General features: G+C 40.8%; 1 protein-coding gene across 21 annotated transcripts in view; it reads right to left on the minus strand.

Moving 5' to 3' along the window:
- tenm1 (teneurin transmembrane protein 1) overlaps positions 1-22,822 on the minus strand; it is a 233,099-nt gene that overhangs the window by 182,722 nt on the left and 27,555 nt on the right. For 19 of the 21 annotated variants that reach the window (XM_042418939.1, XM_042418937.1, XM_042418938.1 and 16 more), the window contains one exon: positions 2,493-3,094. The exons of 1 other annotated variant lie outside the window; for it this stretch is intronic. The gene's annotated coding sequence lies outside the window, so the exon portion shown is untranslated. Of the gene's footprint in view, positions 1-2,492; positions 3,098-4,479; positions 6,250-22,822 lie in introns of those variants that run through there. One more of the 21 variants, XM_042418941.1, reaches the window with a different exon arrangement.

Here is a 22,822-nt window from a genome sequence, read left to right on the forward strand (position 1 = left end):
CAAGGGAGAGGTGAAAGCCTTATTGATCCTGTGTCTGAATCTCTGATCAATCACCCCAAATCAGCCCCTGGGGATGAAGGGTGGGAAAACAGGTGACAAAGGATATCTCTATGACTATGTATACATTAATCAAAACAGAGTAAAAGATGCACACAGCATCACAAGCAGCATCACAAGCAGCATATGGCTGGAGTTCTCTCACTGAATTTTCAAGTGAGGAGGAAAGTTACATCAGACCGCAGATAGATGTGCGCTAGGACAGTTTGGTCAGCCGGTTTTGGACAGTTCGGTAAAGCTGCCCCGACTCTCCAGGTGACATCAGTGGCAGAGGAGCCTGCTGTGGGTTCCTGTAATTGAGTTAAATAAATGATTGCGTTTCCAGTGGCAGTTGCCGCGGCCTTCAGCTTTATGCCTGGCTAGAGCCACAGCCGATTTAATTAATTTTTAATTAGGAGGGAAAATTGCAGACCTATTCCGCCGGGACCTTTAAGACATCTGTGCATTAGAGATAACATTCTTAAATACCCTGAGCCTCCCAACAGTGGGGGCTTTGAGGGCAGCGCGGCTTGCATAGTCCAGGGCAGCAGGAGGTGCTGTAAAAATTTTCTGAGTGCATGTCGGTCGCCCTCGACGTGATCGGGGTTTGTTGATCGTTAGTGTGAATGTCACCAAGCCGGAGTGAGCTTAAAGCCGCAGACTTGAGGAGATTTGGTCCATCCATCAGTCATAGAGATTCATGTCACTGTCACCCCCTGCTTTAATTGAGTGATTGATCGGACGTTCTCCCCTGTCACACACTAACACTTACATATGTGCAGGCAGGATACTATTAAACTGCACACAACAAAAGACCCACTCTCCCCTGATGAATATGTAGTGCTGTCCTATTTTGCTTCTTGCCTTGTAATCCCTCACACACTTAGCCTTTGCATGCTGTGGCCCGGGCTTGATGTATGGCAGTCATGGTGTGTAAGAATGTAGCGGACGGATGTTCAACAGCCTGTTGGAAGATGTTTTACAGCCCTGGCAAGCAGTATGTTGTCACAATGTGTTCAATATCACAACACATCAAAATTTACTGCAGGCTTCCAGCACTTTCCATTCATTGTACTTTATCGCTATGGCGACACACATTGATCTTGGCAAATAATACTTTTTATTATTGAACATTACCCCACGCACTCCATAATCAGATTTATTTCCTGTCCAGCATGTCTGTGCAGAGGTATAAGATGGGATATCAGAGCAGATATAAAAGAGAGAATTCTGCCCTATACTTGACGTGATAATATCCATGAAGAACACTCTATCTGCGAAGGAGATGCTATCTACATTTGTTGTGCCTGAGAAAAAAAAACACACACCTGACCTTCTCTTGGTGATACAGACTGACAAGTTCTTGCAGAAATACAGGAGCTGATAGCAGAAAACGTCTCGCATTTGATCTCGCAGGGTGACACGCACCACCTGATCATTTGCTTACTCGAAATCTGAAGCGAATAGGCAGGTGAAGATGAAAAAAGAAGATAATTCGACAACAGTGCCTTTCAACTGTAAAGTTCAGTAAAATTGCTAAAGCAATCTGTTATTAATGGATTTCAAAGAGCTGATTGGACTCTTTTCAGAAGTAGAAATTTGTCTCTCCTCTGCAGAACAGTGCTGTACTGCAGTGTAACATTTTCTTACATTAACAAATGTGTTTTTGGACGGAGCATTTTTGTTGGAAGAGCTGATGGCAGAGCATGAAGTGCCTAATTAGGCTGCTGTCCTGGAGGCTGTAGTGTGTGTGAGAAACGCCCAGTCTCTGGCATTTAATCTAAGCCTGTCACATCCACTTTGCCTCCTCCTCAGCCCCCAGAAGCGCTCTGAACGCATGGCTGAGGGGACACCTGAATGCATCGCTGTAATTTTCTCTTTGCGGGAATGGTGCTGATATGCCTCTCACATGACACTGGCTGACGGTCCTGCGGGCTGAACCCTGCCTTGCTCATGAAATAATGAATGAATTACCACAGTATGTGCGGACCATTGTGTTCGGGTGTGTTCATGTGTGTCTGTGAGAAATAGGAAGGAAAGAGAGGACAGTATGACAGGTAGAGAATAAGTTATAATTGGACAAACCAAACAATGACTGTGACCTAATAATTATTTTTTTACACAGTTTTGTTTTGCCAAGTGACAGATTCGTAAATTGAACTGTCTCCTATTGATCGCAACATATCAATAAGACACAGAATGAAGACAACACAAAAGTGCAAAGACAAACTCTCTGTCAAACAGGGGGTGTGGCTGACATGCAGAGAAAAACAATGAGCTGTCTGATGAGACAAGAAGAGATGCTTGAAACGTATTATTTGTCAAATCATCTATATGTAGCTGTTGGTTGTCAGTGGTAAGATGAACACCAGAAACGCTGCATTTCTTAAGAGACAATTTAATACCACCCTTTAAGGATTGGTTTCCCTATATGACAACAACAAGCTCTGACTTACCTCTCTTGGCTTTGCATATTGGTTCAGATGCAGGTTGTGAAATATCTATGAGATTTCTGCCACCAATGCAAAAGTGGCGGAATTTGAGGAATTTGTGGTGCTAACAGACCTGGAAAATGAAATTTAATTAGAACTTCTTCCGACTAAAGAAATAGTCAAGATGAAAACAGTCCTTGACGCTGCTCCCAACTTCCATGAGATCGATAACCATTGCATACACCGTCCCTCCTCCGTGTTTTGTCCTATATTATGATGTATTGTTCATATAATTGTCTATGTTTTTATTGTGTACTTAGTCCACATGTCACTAGCTTTGCTACTTTTCTTTCAGAAACAACATAAGCGTTATTGGGTAGCCTTTGTTGCTGCCCTGTTTTACTTAGCTTCGAGCTTAGCCTAGCTTAGCAGTTAGCTTTAGCATCCACAGTTAACATGGCTTCTCTAAAATGATGAGGGTGTCTCTGCTAGAGAGATGTATCTATGAGTTAGAGCAGCTTTTCTCTGATAACATTGCCTTGGATGGGCACTCTAGATAGCTGTAGGCTTCGCAGATCTGCTGACGATAGCACTAGCGTAGCCTCGTTGGCAGATGCAGCTTCATGCTGCTGGTAAAACAGACAAAATTTTATTCACCTCCAGTATATTGAAACTAAAACTATCATGAACACGAAATATGATTTATTTTTTTAATTTTGGAAAACTGACCCTTTAACTGGTTTGTATACAACACTGAGCTTTAACTGCATTTTATTTTCAATATGCTCACTTAACCAAATCACAAAAAAATATTGAGTGTTAATGTTCATTCTTGACCTTCAGCTAAGCAAACTCCATCTGCAGAATGTGAGATAAACTTGAAAGTAAATGGACCTTGAGCTAAGACCGTTCTTAGTTGTGCTGAAGTTTTAAAGGAATAGATTGAAATTTTGGGAAATAAGCTAATTGAGTATCTTGCTGAGAATCAAAAGAGAAGATCAATACCACTCTTATATTTCTCCATTTAGTATGAAGCTAAAACCAGCAGGTGAATACTCTCCAGGTCAAATAGTTGAATAGCTTGCCATATGGAAGCAGGGGGAAACAGCTAGCCTGGCTCTGTCTAAAGTTTAAAAAACACACAGATGCAACACCCTGTAAAACCACAACCTGTCATTTTTACATTACTACTACATTACCACATGTTAATTAGTGATCTGTAATGGTGGTGGTTTTAACCTTTGTACAGAGCCAGGCTAGCTAGGTTTCCTTTTGTTTCCAATTTTTAAGCTCAGCTAAGCTTATCATCTTCTGGCTCCAACTTCATAACACTCACACTTAGATGAGAACATCAATATGACTCATATCTCTCTGCAAGAAAGCAAATATGCGTATCTCCCAAAATGTCAAACTATTATTCTTTTAAGATAGGCTATCCATTTCTGAGATTTCAGCTATCAATCCAATACATTGGAGATGAATATGAATTCTACTGTGTGGCTCGAAGCCCTGAAAATTACTTTTATTGTCATTGACTAACTACATTGATGTTCATTTTGTAGCTTTAAAGCAGCTCTTATTGCTAATGACTGTGAGTAAAGGTGCATAATGAACATCAATGTGTTTGGAAAAATGAAAAAAAAAATCCATGTGGAAAACTCTCTATCCAATGACCCAGTAACTAACACTGAACAATTTGTATAGTTGCAATTTTGTTGCAATTTTGTGCCAAAGAAATACACTCAATGATGTTGCAGTTTAGTTTGTCAAATGAAAATTTTGTTGTCTGTGAGCAGCACAAACAAAATTCCATTTGCCTCTGTTGTATTAGGGTGGTGGCAGAAATCTCAGAAGTTGATATCTGAAAACCTTGGCACATAAAAGCAAACCAATCTTCATGGCAAGGGAGGTTAATAAGAAAATGAGATTTTTTTTATGATTTGGGTGGAGTAGCCCTTTACCAATCCAAAATACTTGCGTTGAATGATTTGTATGCAACTGGTGTTACTACCTCCCTGACAGCAGCTGTTAAAGTCTGTATTTACTGATTCCAGCCTCATCATCTGTATTCCCCCTGTTCAAATCCTGCGAGAATGCTGCAAACATAAAGCAAAACGCTTTGCAGCATCAGTGCAGGTTTCCATGTGTTTCCCCGAGGGGCATCGCTGGTGTCTCTCATGCTTGCTCCATGGTCACTGACCACATTAACACTTGCAGGTGTAACCTATAGCGAGCCCTGTTAAGCTCGTCAGCCAGCTGCATCCACTGTGAGGGCTGTCTCAGTGGTGCTGGGCTTTAATAGATGATAATCACAGTAGGACGTAGGAGGGCAGGCCAACACGATTTTAATAGCTTCAGATGGATGTGTCTGTCTGTACAGCAGGACGAGGAAAAAGTGGCAGCGACATCAGCACCTACTCACTCTGACTCTGGGGTGACCTTATAGAGACAGGGAAATGTCATCTCAATTAGGCCAATCACATGCTCTGTTTCTGTCACGGCTGACAAAGAGACACGCTGAGGAGTTTTGACAGCTGGATGCTAAGAGCTCAAATTGCTCCATTAGAAACATTTTGATTTGGAATGTAAATGAATCCAAAGCTGATACATACTGTCTTCGGTTATGTACACAGGCTGAGTAAGTGGCTCGCTGCTACACACCCCCATTCATCCTTTTTATAGTCTGTCACATTTATTTGTGTTTTCAAGGGGTTTAAATGAGAAGATTATAAATAAACTGACATTCTTATGGTTTAAGTTTAAATATGGTTTACATAAAACAGCTTGGACTGAGGAAAAATGTGTTAACCTCATAAGAGCCTTTCATTTAAATCATTCATGTGCCTTGTCGTAGCATTTGTAATTTTAGTTGTAATCACTGAGCTGATATATCTGCATTGTTAAATCAGAAACCTCATATACCTGTTAAGCCGGATCGTTAATCAACTGGTAATCATTCCAATATTCATTTTCTCTCTGGCATGAAAAACCCTCCCAGATACTTAGATATTCACACATGAGCGCACACGCATTCACGTGCAGTCTAGCACAAACACACACACACACGCTCTCCTGCCTGTTTCTCTATTAAAAGAACACACACATATGCAAACATATAAAGACACACACTTGCTCAAATCAGAGTTTTGCACCCACATGTGCCTATTAAACAACTGGAAACGGCGACCTTGATTTCACACAGAATATGAAATAAGCTGGGCCATTATTTCGTTAATGCAAAGTACGTGTAGCCCTTCAAGCACTTTAGTTTCTGCCTTAACATTTAACCATTCTTTATTGCTTGCTGACTAGGCTCAAGACAGCAAGGTCAATTACAGAGGGTTCCCCTCAGATGGTACTTTACCTAGCTCATCATTTTGCACGTCTTCAAAAGTAACCATAATGACCCTTGTAAACGCCAGGCGGAGGGATTAAAGACAATTCCTTTTGTTTTGATACACTACTGTTTTGTGATTTTAGGCGGAGCTGGGGAATAAAAGTGAGGAGGGAGAGCACTGTAAAAAGGTTTAAGATCTTACCATATTAAAATATTCAACACGCAGCCCGGAACAGAGGGTCACTGAATGAAAAATGTTATAGACCACATTATTTAAGACTTTGGGAAAAGAATAGCGGTCTCCCTCGGGCTACATTTGGAGGAGAATATGAGGTATGTCTGCAATTCCAACTGCAGTTTAAGTCCGGACAGAACAGAGGATTGTAAACAGAAAAGGCCCATGAAATTGTTTGTGTAAGCCCCGTATTAATGATATCAGGTAACACTAATCCACCCTCCTCCTCCTCCTCCTCCTCCTCCTCCTCCTCCTCCACCCTCTCCCTCCCTCTTTCTCTGTTACGCAAACTCTCTCAAAATCTATCTCATAAATGTATGCATGTGCACACAAAATTACGCGCAGTACACACATTTGGCTCATAAATAGCAAACCTTACACCACCTACAGTAATCATACTGGCCATGCATGAAGTGCTCAACCCCCTACAAACAGAACCTTAATCAAAGGTCACACATGGGAGAGGGAAAAAAAAAAAATGCACCACTGTAATTGTTACATGCCTAATTTAGTAGAACATTGCATAAGCTTTGGGCTGTTGTCTGCCATTGATTTATGTTATTGCAGCCCTATTGACTTTCATAACAGTATTCATTGAGCTATTCCCCTCTAATGTTTACTACTCTGGATATGCCTATTACATCATACATACAATAAATGAAATGTACTGTACCTACATGATAGGAGCTGTTGCCACTTATTGCCTAAGATAAAAATGTTTGTCTCACAGGAAACAGAGCTGCCCCTGCCATGGCAGCTGTAATGTAATGCTTTAGAGGAGGAATGATATTAGGGGAATTTTTCATCTATTGTCCTCTGACAACTACATCTGGCTCCCCCCAAAGGCATTTGCTACATGAATTTGAAAAGCAGACTCAGCTGACGTTATTCCTCCTCCTATTTTGCAGATACCCCTGCACACTAGAAACTAATTAACTGGACATTTAGTTCTGTCTGAAGCCTGCAACTAAATGCCTAAAGTTCAGCTTCTCACAACTCAAAAAGAAATAATTTTTAAGCTGCGGTTAACAAAAATGTCATTTATGAAAAGGACGGCTTTAATACGCGTTTCTGCTCACATTTAAATTTCTACCATTCACAGCTCCCTACAACTTAATGGACTTTTAAGTAAAGACGGCTTTACAAAAAAGCACTGCACAATCCTTGAATTCTGATTCATTTTTTCTTAGCTTGATCTTGAAATGCATTAAAAAAAATATGTCTTTTCTGGCTTTGATGAAAGCTGCATATTGTTTTGTATATTTTTACTTGATGTTAACAAGGTTAGAAATGGATGCAGGGCTAATGACACTGCTAAGAGATAGATGTGAGGATGAATGATGTAGAATATTGACTAAGATGCAACTTCTGGAATAAAAAATGCTGCACTATTGATTTACTATTTAAGTTCCCCATCAAACTTGATGCTTCCTACCTTGACTCTAAAAGGGTGAGGACTTGGAAAATAGATGAGAATCCACTCAGGCTGAGGTCTGCCTGGTGGAAGCGCTATTGAATCCAACATCTCAAACACAAATAGCTGCTCTGACACTGCTAAACATAACCCTCTCATGCTCGACGTCGTATTGACAAACATCAGCGGAGTCGGGCTTTTCGGCCCTGGCTTCCCCCCGCTGCTGTTCTGAGTGTGTTTGATGAGTCCGCCGTGTCAGCTCAGCCTCTCAGAAAAATCATCGGGTGCTATCCTGCTTTACGGGGTGTAAAAGCACTTCTGCGCTGTCCTGCTCTCGTATCATGCTCTACATTTGTATGACAAACAAATACCCTGTTCAAAAACGTTCTCATGGATTGTAAAAGCAGAGAGTGACGGCGGATCCGCCGAGCCAACCCTCAGCCCCGGTAATTTGCCTCAGGCTCCGTGTGGTTTCAATCATTGTCAATCATTTAGTTTAATGCGCTTCGGAAAACCGGGGAGGACCCGTGTCACTGCTGTGAGCTGCACTGCCTCCTACCTCTGCTCTGCACAGGAAGACAAAAACAACAAACATGCACTCTAAATCATAGGCTCCTCTGAATATAATTACTATTCTCCGGGTAATTCCCCAATCCCTCTTTTTTCCCCCTGCCTTCACTCTCTTAGATGTGCTCATTTGAATAGGAAGCAAAAAATCATGTTCCTTTAATATATGATGTGTTTTCTTCCTTGGACATTATTATGGAACCCTCACAGAATGGTTGTAGGAATAAAAACGTCACTGAACATAAAGCTCCAACATACCGTAGGGCTGCAGACACTGACTATGCTAATGAATGCTCTATGCAGCCTCATTATGAGCCGTAGAGAGAGGTCGTTTTTTTTCTTGGCTATTTTCCTGATGAAGTATTGCTTGAGGTGGGGAAGTGGGTTGAGGTCGGTGGCGTGTTTCTTCAGAGGATAGTAAAAGCAAAAATAAATAAGTAAATGAAGAGAGCTATCATTAGTTCATGTGATTTATACATATTAAAGGTCTTGGTGTGTGTCTCCTGCAGGGTGTTTGTGTTTATTATTTCTGTTGTACTTTACCAGTCGCTCACAAATGAACAGCAAATTAGTTTAAGATTAAAAATCTGTGGGCATTTTATGGACATAATTATGGCTTGAGTTTCCCTGCCACTCCAGGGACCCTGTGTGGTTTGAACATAATTCCCATCTAGTAGAAAAGGAAGGAAAAAAAAAAAAAAAAAAAGATGTCCTGTTTCTCTTTTTCCCAGTGTGATCCACATGGCCAACAAATTAGATGAGTGAGTGTACCATCTATAATTTTATGCACAAGTTATCCATATTTTTACGTAATAAGCTCAGGGTCCTGAGACAAAAACTGAGTGTGCCAATTAAGGCACTCACTCCCAATCTTCTCTCTTTCTCCCTCTCTCCCAGTCGTTCTTTCTTTCTCTCCGCAACCTCTTCTTCTCTCCTGATTATTTCTGATGCTGCAATCTACCCGTCCTGCCCCCCGTTCCCTGTCAGCATCTCAACCTCATAATTAGCCGGCATTAATTAGATGCACTGGCATAATTGTTAATCATCGGTTACGCTGGAAACATCTTGGAGAATGCACAGAATGCCAAGCGAGGCAGGAGGAAAACAACAGCTCGGTAGCACAGAGAGAGAAAGAAAGAGAGTGAAACAAGGGTTGTGTGTAGCTGCAGAGAAAATTACATACAATGTGAACAATCCCCCAATATCTCAGCTTTTGCTACTTTGCCCAAGGAGACGCCACACACACACACACACACACACACACAGAGCGCTGAGATCAGGCTGGTAGGTAATTCATTAATGACTCTGACTCCTCTCTTATCACCTGATATTATTACTGCTTGCACTCTAGAGGACGGTTGTGCGAATTAAAAACAAACCCTGAAACACATTCTGGATTTACACCGCAGGGCGCGGATTACAAACACACTAACGGCCGCCACCGTGAACGTCGTGAAATGGAAAGTCATGGCGATAGTTTGCTTATGGAGTCCCTCGGTTTGCTGACACTGACTGCACCGCTGCCTGTCCATCTCCGATTACTGTCTAATCGAATTCAGCCTCATGTCTGGCTGCTCCCGTGGGTCTGCTCTGGCGGTCGACTCCTGTGATGAAACATAAAAACAAGACACCGCCATTTCATTGTGGAACGAGTCAAAGGGGACATCAAGAACCTGCATCGCTTCTCTTTAGTTATCACTTTCTATATCTGTCTTTCTCTGCTTCTGTTTATTTACTTGTTCGCGTTCTCTCTCCCTCTGTCTGTCTGCCTGCGCCCTCTCTCTCTCTCTCTCTGTCTTTCTCAAGCTCCATCTCTCGGCATGTTGATGATGATAGTCGGGCTCTGAGTAGACTGAGTGTTGGTTGTGTCATCAGGAGTCAGGCAGCATCCTGCAGAGGTTACATGGCTCATTCTTTATTCTCCATGTCAACTGCCCGTAAATGTTTATAGCTTTGTGGTAAGACCTCAGCTATTCAAATTATCTTGTCACAATGCATCCCTGAGCAGGAATAAAGCCCTCTTTTATGGGAAACTGTAAACAGTCGCTGTGTGCTTCATGGGGAACAATACCCATTTGTAAGAGTCCAGCAGAGGCCATGTCCAAAGGGGACGGTAAACTTTTTCTCCCTCTTTCTCTTTCCTTTTTCTTCTCCCCTGTCTTTCTGCCCTCCTCTGGTTTTTCTTGCCTTTTTCACCCCTCCTTTCCCAGGGCTTGGCTGAGATCAGGCCGGGTTTTAATGAGAGCTGCAGCCTCAGTCTGAGCCCTCCTCTCTATGCAGCTCCATGAGCCTCGTAATCCGCCATCGATCCTGCCATGAGTTGTTGCTGTCAGCTTTCTGAAATAACAGAAAGAAAAACAAAGCGCCATTCCAATTAGTCCAGGTTATAATTGGGTATTATTACAGTGCCGGAGCTGGACTTGGTGGAGCATGACGTATGTCATCGTTCCCTCACAGCAAAGCCCCTCCGAGAGGTCGGGAGTGACACGGTGCCCTTCTTGCCAGCTCATATCCACAAGCAGCGAGCTCTCACTGCCACAGCTTGCAACACGCAGCCAAGTAAGCACTCCATTTAAATGCGACTATAATCCTAATTACATATGGACAGCCATTTGGTAAAGGCCTGACTAGTCGCTATATATACACAAAGGTATATCTACATAAATGGACTATGCTCTGCAAAATGTCCGCTGACTTGCTTGACGTGCTCAAGGACAGGCGAGGGAGATAACCTTTCTGAGGAGCAGCAGTGTTACAATATGCCTTTCAAAGCTTTTGTCCCATCAGTCTGTCTCACCTTTGAGTAATTCAGTGGACAACTTTTGATTCTTTGCACTCCTTTCATAGTGCTGAGGTTGTACAATAGAATTAATTTGAATAACAAAGAGAATCGTTTAAGGAGTGAACCACATACTCATTTTCTCTGGATAATAGCCACACAGCCTGATATGGCAACTATCACTGATTTATAATCCATTTTTTCTACTGTAAATATTCTTAAATCTTGGTTTTTAGAACTACACACATATGTGTAAAGGCATGTTAAGCTACTATCTGAACACTTAAAGTGAAAGGATATTGTTTATCAGTGAAGACTACTGATAAAAAGAGGCACCTTTGGGACAAGTGGGATGATTTAAATTGTTCCAGCAACAAACTACATTTCTTTTCACAAATGTCAGAAACAGAACTAAGTTTGTACTTTTCTTTTCTTGAATTCCGTCTCTGATTCCAAGAAAAATAATCTTCTGAATATTTGAATTAGTGGGCAATGGCAGAAAAAACAAATGTAAGACTTCCAGGACTCAAAGCCAATGGAAATAAGTAACATTTGGTACAAAAACTCACAAGTGTTAGGGAGGCTTAAATGAGTCTTCACACTCCTCCTCCCTGAAGTGTATTCAGAGAATTGAATTACACCCCTCTGGAGAGAGACAGAGAAGAGAGAACACAGTGGGAAAAAAAAAAAAAAGAAAAAGAGAGAGACGGAGAAAAACAGAGACGGAGAGACGAGGAAGAAAATGGAGTTTGCTTTGCCTTGTGTGGCTAGCAGTGTAGAGATACAGTTTCCTGGCACTGCAAAGAGCAAACATCAGGATTATCAACTCAGATGGAGCTGAGGCTGGCACCTAAGCAGGAGTTACTGTACCGTATGTTGCCATGGCAACAGCTAAACCAACTGATGATGTGAGGTAGCCTGATTGTCAGAAACACGGTCACCGGGACCTGGCTGTCAAGCTGCTTGGGGAAAAGCACTCAGAGCACTTACAGGCCTATTCTTTTTCCTTGGTTTACTGTACCCTTATCCGTCCAACTGCCAAACTCAGCTTCATGAAGGACAGGCAAGTACACCACACTTTTATGCCCCGTTTGAAGCGACCTGTGTAAATTTGTGTGGGCTGTTTGATGCGGCTCTGATTTGTAGCGTCGTGTCTTCCAAGCCTTTGATGTCAAGAGAAAGCAAAAAGCAAGTACACTGTAGCTGTACCATTAAAAATTGTTGGTGAGTGCTTTATGTGCTTATTAGGTATTCCGTGTGAAATGCCTTTCTGTTTTCTTGTTGGTAGCTATGGAGCTGCAGACCATGAAGGTGTTTAATAAAAAGGAGCGGAGCGACTGAATGATCTTTGCCTCTGCCGTCCCGGGGGAGGGGAACGATGGGCAGCCACCACCTGCCACTGGGAGCTCTGCACTTTACTGGTGCCATGAAAAGACAAAGGCAGCTCTCCACAGGCCAATCAAAGTATAGCAACAGCTGGCTGGCTGCCCTCTTCAGCCTTGCTCTCTCTCCATCTCCCTCTCTGTGTCTCTCCGACTCAATCTGTCCCCCCTCTCTGTATGCATCTTTCACTCAAACACACAATCATCCCCCCCTCCTTTCACGTCACCCAGCGGCACGATGGCACTACAGAGAGCTCCTCCGTCCCCTTACTCTCCCTCCTCGGCGACAAATATTTGCCGTGCTGCCCTGATTTATTCTGGGTTAATTAGTGAAAGTTAAATAGCTATCATAGGCATGATTCTAAAAAACACAAACAGACATGTGACACACACACACACACACACACACACACACACACACACACTGGCTGTCTCAAACAAACTCAACGCCAGCTCCTGACCTGCCCTCTAGCCCCAAAGGCATAATGTGCTTTATTATAGACATGTGAAGACTTAATTAGATGTGTATAATGCGTGCTGTCCAGGGACTGCTTGCTGTACTGCTGTATAAAACCAGGCCGTGTATAAAACTAGCTGTGTTAACAGCCTGCATTAGTAAATCTCTTTGTGTTATGTTAGTGATGAGAGGCAGCTTGGTGGTAAAGCACTGCTTGCTCCTCATTATGACAGATATACGTTTCTTTGCTAGCCAGGAAAGGAAGAGTAGGGGGAGCGGAAGATTTCACACGCACATCTTCCTGAGCTTTTTTAAATAATTGGCTCACTATACGGTAAGGAAAACGGAACAGTGTGAGAAGTTATAAGTAATGAGCATCATCATTAAACAAATAAAACCTGACACACCTTTTGGCTCCCCATTTGACAACTCCGGTAGTGACAGCTGGTGCATCTGAATATGTGTGGAAACTTCTTCCTTCAAACTCAGCTCGCAAAGAACTTCTAAGACTCCGGAGAGTTTCTACATCTCTGGCAAATCATTCAGCTAAAGCTCAGTGCCTTGCCCTGGAGAAAGCCGTAAAGATTAGCAGTTAGATTACAATCTTTACTACAAACAGTCTTCGCAAGAGTACGAGGGTGAAAGAGCAGGCCAAAGCCGCGCCGATGAGGGAGATTAGCCCGGGCCGAAACAAGGGGGACAAAACAAATCTACTCAAAGGAAGAGGCCGGCCCCACAAAAGGAAGAGGTGAGAGACGGTGTAAAAAACGTAGGGATGCTGCTGACTTGAAGAAATATTTATGATCTGCAGTGAACATAAAACTTAAGCGAGAGCTTTGGTGAACCAAACGGAAACAAAAAGAGGAAGGATCAATAAATCAATACAGGTTCACAGTAACATCAGCTACTCTGACATTTGTCACATGTATTATTGGCCCGTTGGACAGGACTGTGACCCTGGCTGACATTGTTGACCCTGTATTCATCTCTGTCTTCAGAAATGTGCAGAACCCACACAAGGTGCAGGAGGTCTGAGATAGAGAACTGTGAGTCCATCAGACTGATTATAAAAACCGACTGATCCTTTTTCATGTGTCTTCTGTATATAGTATCAACCTCAACGACATTTGGAGCATCTCTGACAACACGTAATTTCAAAATGAGATGTAACATCATCTTTCTCACGAAAAGTCAGGTTCATTTAAGCCCCAGTTTGTCCCACCTCTCACCAGAGAGCTAAGCATCCCATCTCCCAAAAAACAAATACCCGGCAATCTTCAAGAAACCCAATGGGTTGTCTTACAACACTTTCCGCTGTTCTGAAGGTATTTTCAGAATCCTGAAAGAATCTTCCAACCATCTGGAGAACAAAAAAGAACTCCATTTACTGTAAGGAGAAAAAAAAGAAAAGATGCCATTTTCTCAAGATAGGACGGTATGCCATGTTGTAAAAAAGAAGCAAAATATGAACACACTATTTGGTATGAAAATAGAACATTTTGGAGAGAAGAATCCTTGCGTATCAGTATAACTCATAACATTTCATTTTTTTGGTTCAGGTTGTACAAACCGACTACGAACAAATGTCATTTACGACTAACATCTTTGCTTGGATTTAGAAAAAGGCACAACCTGGGAAACTAAAAATCTTTTTTCATCACATAGAATATGTTTTCATTCACATGATTAAAAGAGTCTGATTAAGGGAGGATTCTGGAAATACCTTCTGAACGGCAGTAAGTGCTGTTGCATCGCCTTCTGGGTTTTTCCAAAGATATTTCAAAGGTTGGATACTTTTCAGAACCTGACAACGTTTCGCTCTGTGGTGCAAATGTATTGGTATGCAGTAGGTGGAAAAGGCTGCATTGAACAGCTGTTGTCTTTTCAATGTTTATGATATTTACACACCCTACTTACATACTGTGTCGCTGTACTGTATGTGCAGTATGTGTAAATCTAAATTATAAGTCTTGTCACTGGGCAAAATAACAACCTGAATTCTTGATTTAGACTCTTTACAGTTTTAAATAGTATTTGAATGATAATATTCAATTTGTTTTGTCAGGGATCAATAATAAAATGTCATCTTTGTCTACATCTTCCCCCACTTTCCCTTCCTGTTACTACCACCCTGCTCTGTAAGCCAGTGATGATGTGCTTGCAAGGGTTGGTTTGGAAAATATCATATTGTTCTATGTGACTGGAGGGATTCTTTAAGATATCAGCTAAACCTGACATAAAAAATCACTTTGACTGAGTGTGATTTTTGTGTGTGTATGTGTGTGAAATTGATTCTTCTTATCATTTTCTGCCTTTTTTTTTAAATTTTGTACTGCACTTTTAATCAGTTGAGGAAAATCCATTTTATAATAGTAACAGGAAAACCAAAGCACAGCGCTTGTGCTTTATATTTTCACTGTATAACCAATTTCAAATCCAACAATACTTTATACATCTACCTCCAGTAGTCACAAAACTAATTTTTATGAAAAATTTGAACACAATTATCTAAACTAACGACTTAATTAGGTAAAACTAAACACACCCGTGCAGTCAGAGTGCGTGAGATGCAAACAAATTAACTTTTAATTTGTTGTCATTTTGTAATTTAATTTCCGACAGTGAACAGCTCATATACCTAATCCAAACTGTATGTTCCACAAATGTGTTTACATACTGTTGCTATCGTCGCAGCAATAGTGGCTAAATGAGACAAACATGAACCCTGCGAGCACAAACAGACAAACTCTACGATCATTACATTCACAGGTGTGTGTCTATGATTGCAAGTGTGCGTGTGTGTGTGTGTGTGAGTGTGTGTGTGAGTGCCATATTTGTTTGAGCGCGGCCTGAATGTGACTGTCGGCTGTTTTTGTGTGTGAGCGTGTGAAAGCGAGAGCTGCACCCATTCATTACCCTGTAAATACAGCCTGAGCCAGAGCCATTATTTAGTTGTGGGATAAAACAGTGAGAGCAACTGGGGAATTTAAGGATTTACCAAACACTAGAGCGAGCTGACGGAAAGTTAGTGCCCGCATTTTAGTACGTGATCGTAAGATTTCCAAAGAAAACCACCTTTATATTTTTTGTCAATGGTTATAATATTGTATTCTGGTTAAATAAACATTTAAATCAAATTTTCATCATATGTTTGGAATGAAAACTGCCCCTCAAAGACCAAACCTGCAGTTTTTTTCTACTGTGCTGCCGGTATCCTTTGCTTGTCCTACTGGATGTACTATCACCTTGAATCATTATGTGTGATTCAAGGTGTGTTTCCAGCCTGAGTCTCTATGGAGGCCAGTACATGTGTTTCTGTCTCGTTAGTGGCCATTTTCAGTGCAGCTTTAGACTTTTCTCAAACATACCAAAAGGCTATCCAGTCATTAGTCACTCCCTCTGGATTTGTACTCTCACTTTGTAATCCCAATGCATCCTCATAAGAAAATAACAGTACAGGTCTAAAATTCAGGCTGTCAAAAACGACCTGTAGTTACGTTTACATCATCTAGCGGCTGTAGTAATGCACCAAAACTGTTACAAATCACTGTTTTTTATGGTGTGAGAGTCAGATCTGGATAGGTTTAGGCACACAAACCAATTGGTTAGGGTTAGGAGAGGATCATGATATACTTCGTTAAATTTATGCGAACTTCGCTGTCATGGCAACAGTAAACACCACAACGTTACAGTTTTTTTTAAAAAGTCACGACTTGGAAACATGACGCTCATGGTTGGAAACGGGAATCGAACAGCAGCAAGGTTCATTCTATTTACCAAACAAATCAAAAATCATCTTATCAAGTCACCTTATCAAGTCATCTTATATTGACGTCATCTGAACGGCATCACTTCCCCAGGTCACAATTACTATGGCCACTAGATGGCGTAAACATAACTATAGGTTGTTTTTGCCGGCCTGTATTTTAGACCTATACTGTTGTTTTTCTTGAGAGGACGGACTGTGTAGTCTAGTTGCAACCAACCATGTCTTTGTTCCATGCATTTTTGATCGTGCATTCCAAATCTGGCATACGGGTGTAAAATGTTTTGAAAACCTTTCAGTTGATAATGTCTTTGCATCTTTCTCCCACTTGACAGATATATTTGGTCGGCTGATTTTTTCAGAACTCATTTTTTGCCACCCGAATACCTCAATTCCAGGAGAAACCCCCAGATAACCCTACTGATATTTTCTGTCTCTAAACCTACTCTGAAGGGATGAGTTCTGGTTTTATCTTACCTTATCTGAAACATATTGCTCACCCATGTCAGCCATTAAAACCGCAGGGAATGAGATCTGGATTTTAATTTCTCAAATGAAACTTGGGTCTTGGCCTTCAACAAAATACTCATCTTCTGCATCCTTAAAAAGTTCACAGAGGAGCTGAAATGATTAGAGGATTAGCTGAATGATCAAAAAAAAATAGTCAACAATTTTGATAATTTATAAATGGCAATTTTTCAAGAAAAAAAGCTTAACATTTACTGTTTCCTGCCCCTCAAAATGTGGGATTTGTGGCGTTTTACTGTTTTATATCACTGTAAATTGAATATCTTTGGGTTTTGGAGTGTTGGCTGGTCACCATTTCATAGACTAAATGAGTAATTAGATTAGTCATAAAAAACAATCCATCCATATTCCACCCAAAACTGAGCTAAAATCCTGAGGTGCATCCTATCTGTGACAAATGTAAATGCATTCCTGCCTCATTCCTCCACTCTTCTCTACTTATGATATGAAGTTGTTTTCATTATTTCCTCTATCTTTTGTTTTACTAGATGTTCACATACAACCTGCTTGTTTTGTTTGTTGTGTTGAAGGTGTGTTTGCATGTGTGGGTTTAAGCTGTATACCTGTGTGTTTGTGTGTGTGTTTAGTGTCAGCTGGTGCCTGTTGTTGGGTTAACAAGAAAAAACATATATAACTCTAAAATGTTTGCTCTGTTCCTCACTGATTATATATGAGTCAATAAAAGACATTAAAATAAATTAATTCATTAAATTGTTTAAACACAGATTTTTTTTTTTTATAATCAATATTAATTATATTAATTTGCTGCTGGATTGTTTCTGTTGATGTAAATGCGAGGTGATGGAAATTGGCAAACAACCAGTACCTTCAGTATTTCATCTCATAGAACATGTTTTCACAGAAGAGAAACTGACTTTTTCAATCCCTCACATCACTGTTTTACACTTTAATTGGAAAAGGAAGTCATCCTCAAAACTGTTTTCAGTGGACCAGACTGTCATTGTCTGTTTAGGTTTCTCTGTCGTGCTGTGATGGTCGTCTCTGAGGAGCACTGAGTGAGCTGTTGATTAGATTAATAAGGCAACAGATTGAATGTGGTGATGTGTTTGGTTTACAGGTCAATCCCAGAGCCCCTTTCCCTCCGTGGTCGCTATACGGGACCGGGCAGTAAAGCTATTTGTTGCCCACCGCAGACGCTGATAGGTCCCCTGAGAGCTGGTGTGGTTGGCTCACTGCTCCAACAGGCAGGCGGTCATGTTGCAAGATTTCCCTTCGGTTTCTTTTTTCTCCCCTCTACATGCAATCCATGTCTCACCATAGCATCTTATTAAGTCTGCGCAAAAGAACACATAAAAGCTTATGGGACAATCTTGAATTTACTGCTGACGCCGACCGAGTGAAGCTGGTTTATTTTGATATCACCAGAAGAATTGAAGTGCAAAAACTTTTAACATGGATTTCTAATATCCTGGTGTTGATATTGCTTCACTGTTATCGAGGTCCACCGAGGCTGTGCAAAACATTATTCTATGAGATAATGGAATAAGGTCTCACAGTAGCTTCCGCTCCTCATTTCTTTTCCTGTATAATCACTGATATGACATGATATAATGTGACAAATGAAAAATATCACATTTCAAACCAACAAACACCTCGCATTTATCATCGTTTCAGGAAATGCCCAAAGGGTGAAGCCACAGTGCTTACCTGAGACTGCAGCCTATTGATCTCAGCTGGCAACACTAACTGTGCTCTATTCATCCTGTTCTGGCTGAGGTCTCGCACAAACAGAGGCGTCAATCACCGCCTCAGAGTACCATTGGCACCACCCTTGACATCAAGCTAACAATATCATTTGTCTCTTAAGTTACTTTTTCCGCAAATTTATAGAGGCATTCTTCGGGGGAATCCTCTTTCGTTTAGCCTCTAAAGATGCAGAATCAAATTCAAAGTTTAATTACAGTAAGTCGTAATGAAACTTCCAATTGGAAGCTGTATAACCCTACTTAAGCTCTAGTTTCGCCCACAACAGCCATTAAGTCTGCCATTATCCACTACCAAAGGATTCAGTCTACCATCGTCATATGGAAACCACACACACGAGTAAAAAAAAAAAGAACATACACAGTGGTAACATCTGCAGCTACTAATGTATGCTGCCACTATATGACACATTGCAATTCTGTGCATTGTATAAACATGGCTGCTTGGTGGCATGTGGGTAAATGGCATCAATGAATATGTATCGACGCACGCTGGGTTAAGTATCTTGCTCAAGGTCAGAGCAACAATGTCACTATGTCAGGAATCCTGATCAGCGCTTCTTCTCTGCTGGAGCGATATCTGGAAATAATATTGACACCTTAAACAACTGATGAATTCATTGGGAGCTCAAAAAAAAAAAAATCCATCTCAAATGATTTCCCCATCAGTAAAAAACAGAATGTGGGCATTAATAATTCATCCCAGATTCAGCTGGAATTGATCCGTAGAGATGGCAGAGACTTGACGTTTGGGAGGGTTGGAGAATTGCTCCTGCACATACATTGTGTAGAAGCTTGTGCACACTTATACACATGTGCATATGCGTGCACACATGCAATACAAATATGTGCCAAAAACACAGAATTCCTTCACTGTTAAAACACTTTAGCTTTGAAATATGAACATTTAGTAAAATAAGTGAAGAAAGCAAGATGCATGTGTCTCCCATATAGCTTTTAAAGGCTGAACAACCACATATTAATATCAAGATGAATTGGATCATTAAATAATGATGATGCTTTTTTAAATCCCCCAATTCACAAGGGGTATCAGGTCAGCGTTCGCCGTTCCATCCTGAATGTTTTCAGCAATGCCCCGTTTCTGCCGTGGCTAAATGGTGCCTCACTGTCTTGGTATCCATGAGCTCTTGCTTTGAATTGAGTTTATCCAATTATCTTGCAGGTGTGACATCACTGAAGCCGAAGAAAGCCTAGGAGGCAGAGAAAGTCCTGCCGGTTGAATGAGAGATAAGCAAATGAAAAAGATGCAAATGGAGAAAAAGTTATTTTGAAAAAATTTTTTGAATGTCTAAGCTAATTGGTCGCTAGAGAGAAGATGCTGATGTAGAGGTTTTGAAGCCTGCTGCAAAGCCACCCACTCGACAACTCGCACAAAAGCTCCGAGGCGAGCGTGTGCACATACAATACACACACACACACACACATACACACACACACACACAAACACCGCAGCTCCAGTAACACCCTACCTCGCTCGCTTTAACAATACTCTGTTCTGCCTGAGTTCACTATGAGATGCATTAGACGTCGTTTTGTTCTTGTCTTCCGTATCGCTTCTCTTGCCAGCCATCTTTTGTTCGGGTATATGTTAAAAGCTGACATTAGCACACTGGAGTGTCCTGCTTTTGTCCTTTTCATGAAGCATTTCAATCTCTCACCTGCCATTAGCCAACGTGGTCTGTCTGCCTGAGTCATATTTTACAGAGAGATGTAGAACTGCTCTCTCCACACCCCATTAGAGACTGGGAAAGAGCACCAATAAGCCTGGGACTCTCTGTGCAGAACATATGCGCACTTGTACTCTCACACACAGGTGCACACACACATATATAGCACATAGTCACAAAGCAAGTGTTTCTTCAGAATAGCCACCATACAGTTGATAAAGATGCAATAATTTTTTTTCTTCCATTTAATTATGTTTATGTTCATACTTGTGGCTACAGGAATGTATAGATATATATGTATGTGTGAATATGTATGGACGCTATGATCAATAACTTTATTACTTACTATATTGTTCATGTATGCACTGTGTTTTCTGTATGGGTGAAGGAACACAAAAAGTAAAAAGTAAAAAATTGTATCCAGATGTTTAAATAAGAGGAAATGTATCAACGATATTGACACATTCAAGTATATTAAAAAAAAAAGAGATGCAGTAAAATAAACCAAAACAAAATGAGCAGAGTTATAATGAGCTGCAGTGGGAGTGGAGGACACCTGTTTGTTTATACAATCTTTCACAAACACTGCAGTTAATCACCTGAGGTGCTGCTGGGGTGACGCTTATCTACATCACAATGAAGAGGTCGATCCGCATTAAACACAGAGGACAGATGCCGTTCCATTTTGCTTTGGCTTTTCATTTTTAATGCCTGCTTTTTTCCTGTCCAGACACAGATGCAGATGTTCTGTATTGTGCTGCACCTGCAGTTCCACCCCAGCTCCTGCTTGCCAACCATCAGAAAAACAGCCAGACTGTATGTACTCATAATGAGCAGAGTAAAAAAAAATAAATAAATAAAAAAAACTATTCCCCATCAAAGATGGGATGGAAAGACATCAAAAACGACTTCAATCTTGCCTCAATTTTCCCTCAATAGTTGTCTGCAAAGTAGTTCTCCTCTATCAGGAATAAAGAGAATCCTATTACATATTTCTTATTTTTACTAGCTCTGTTGCCTCTGACAGCCTTTCAACAGCTGTAGTTACCACTTTATTTGCTGCCTCCATAAAGGTGACTTATAAGCTGTTATCACAAGGCCGGCAAGAAACGTCAATACAAGATTAAAAGGTGTGAGCAGAGAAAGGGACAGACTTCATTAAAGCTGATGTAGAGCTACAAACACCTATTGATATGTGAGAGACAACCAGGGTAGTTGAGAGGTTCAACTGAGTTTTGGCCCCTCATTGACACCTATTGACTTTCATTGATTTGTCAGATGTAGCAGGCTGACGGGGAAATCTTATTTAGTTCAACATTCATTTTTCAGACAATGGTAAATATCAGTGATGCATCCAGAGGGCTTTGGAGTAAGTAGTACGTAGAAAGAATTACTCTGTCACTATTGAAACACATTGATCCAGTGTAAGACCTATTATATCCAGTATGTACAGTATATTCTGCCCAGCAACTCCTTATACCTAAATGACCAAATAGGTTGTCAAATCAAATGCCTAAAAGTCAACAGCATAGTTTGCAAAATGGTTAGCAGTCATGTATGTGATTCATAGTTAATATGCTAAAACATGTAAAATGGTTGGTATGGTCCTTTAAAGGATATGTTTGGTGATAATCTATTTTTCTTTTTGTCAACAAATCCCACAGAAACTACCAATTAACAAGTATCACCCATATAACCAAAGCTTGATATGGCTCATTATTTCATCCTACATCCTTTTTAACATACAAGGACTATCGACTGGGGTCAAGAGTAGACTACTGTAAGAAACTAAACTTATTTCCTCTCAAAACGTTATTATTTATGTAATTAATGTCATCTGAAATAAACAGATCATTATTATTTTAGGAAAGTTACAGTTAATTAGCATATTGTGTAAAATGAAAATTTAAGGTTGTCGACAGAGCATATGCATCTGCTGCATCTGTGTCTGTCTCCTTCAAAATGACAGACAGAGTCCCCCCTGAGAGTGTTACACTATAAATTAGGACCCATGGCAAACATAAACTCACTAAATAGTCCCATCTATTAAAACTGCAGAGGCAGAATTGGATCCTTTTGACTTGGGTCCCCCAGGACATCAATACATTGGTATTTTTAAAAAGCACTAACAGAAACAGAAAACAATGATATGAAGTCATTGGGAACAAATTGATTGTCAAAGTCATAAAAAAAAATTGGAATGATAGAGTAAAGCACCAGTGAGATATGACAAAAAGTAAACCTCTGGGGTCTCCGGGTACCCCAGTCGGTAAGATTAGGGTTAAAAACCACACAAACACATTGGGTGACATGTTCCTTCATTACCATAAACACAGGTATATTTTCAGTCATCATACTCTGTCCTAAATATTCACTAGCACGTCAAGCCCATGCCCTTTATTTATTACGGAATATCTTGTGACCTATTTTTAATCTTATGTTTCATTTTTAAGGGCTGAGAGTCACGGACAGGGTAG

The sequence above is a fragment of the Thunnus maccoyii genome, chromosome 8 (genome assembly GCF_910596095.1).
Source record: "Thunnus maccoyii chromosome 8, fThuMac1.1, whole genome shotgun sequence".
NCBI classification, from domain to species: domain Eukaryota; kingdom Metazoa; phylum Chordata; class Actinopteri; order Scombriformes; family Scombridae; genus Thunnus; species Thunnus maccoyii.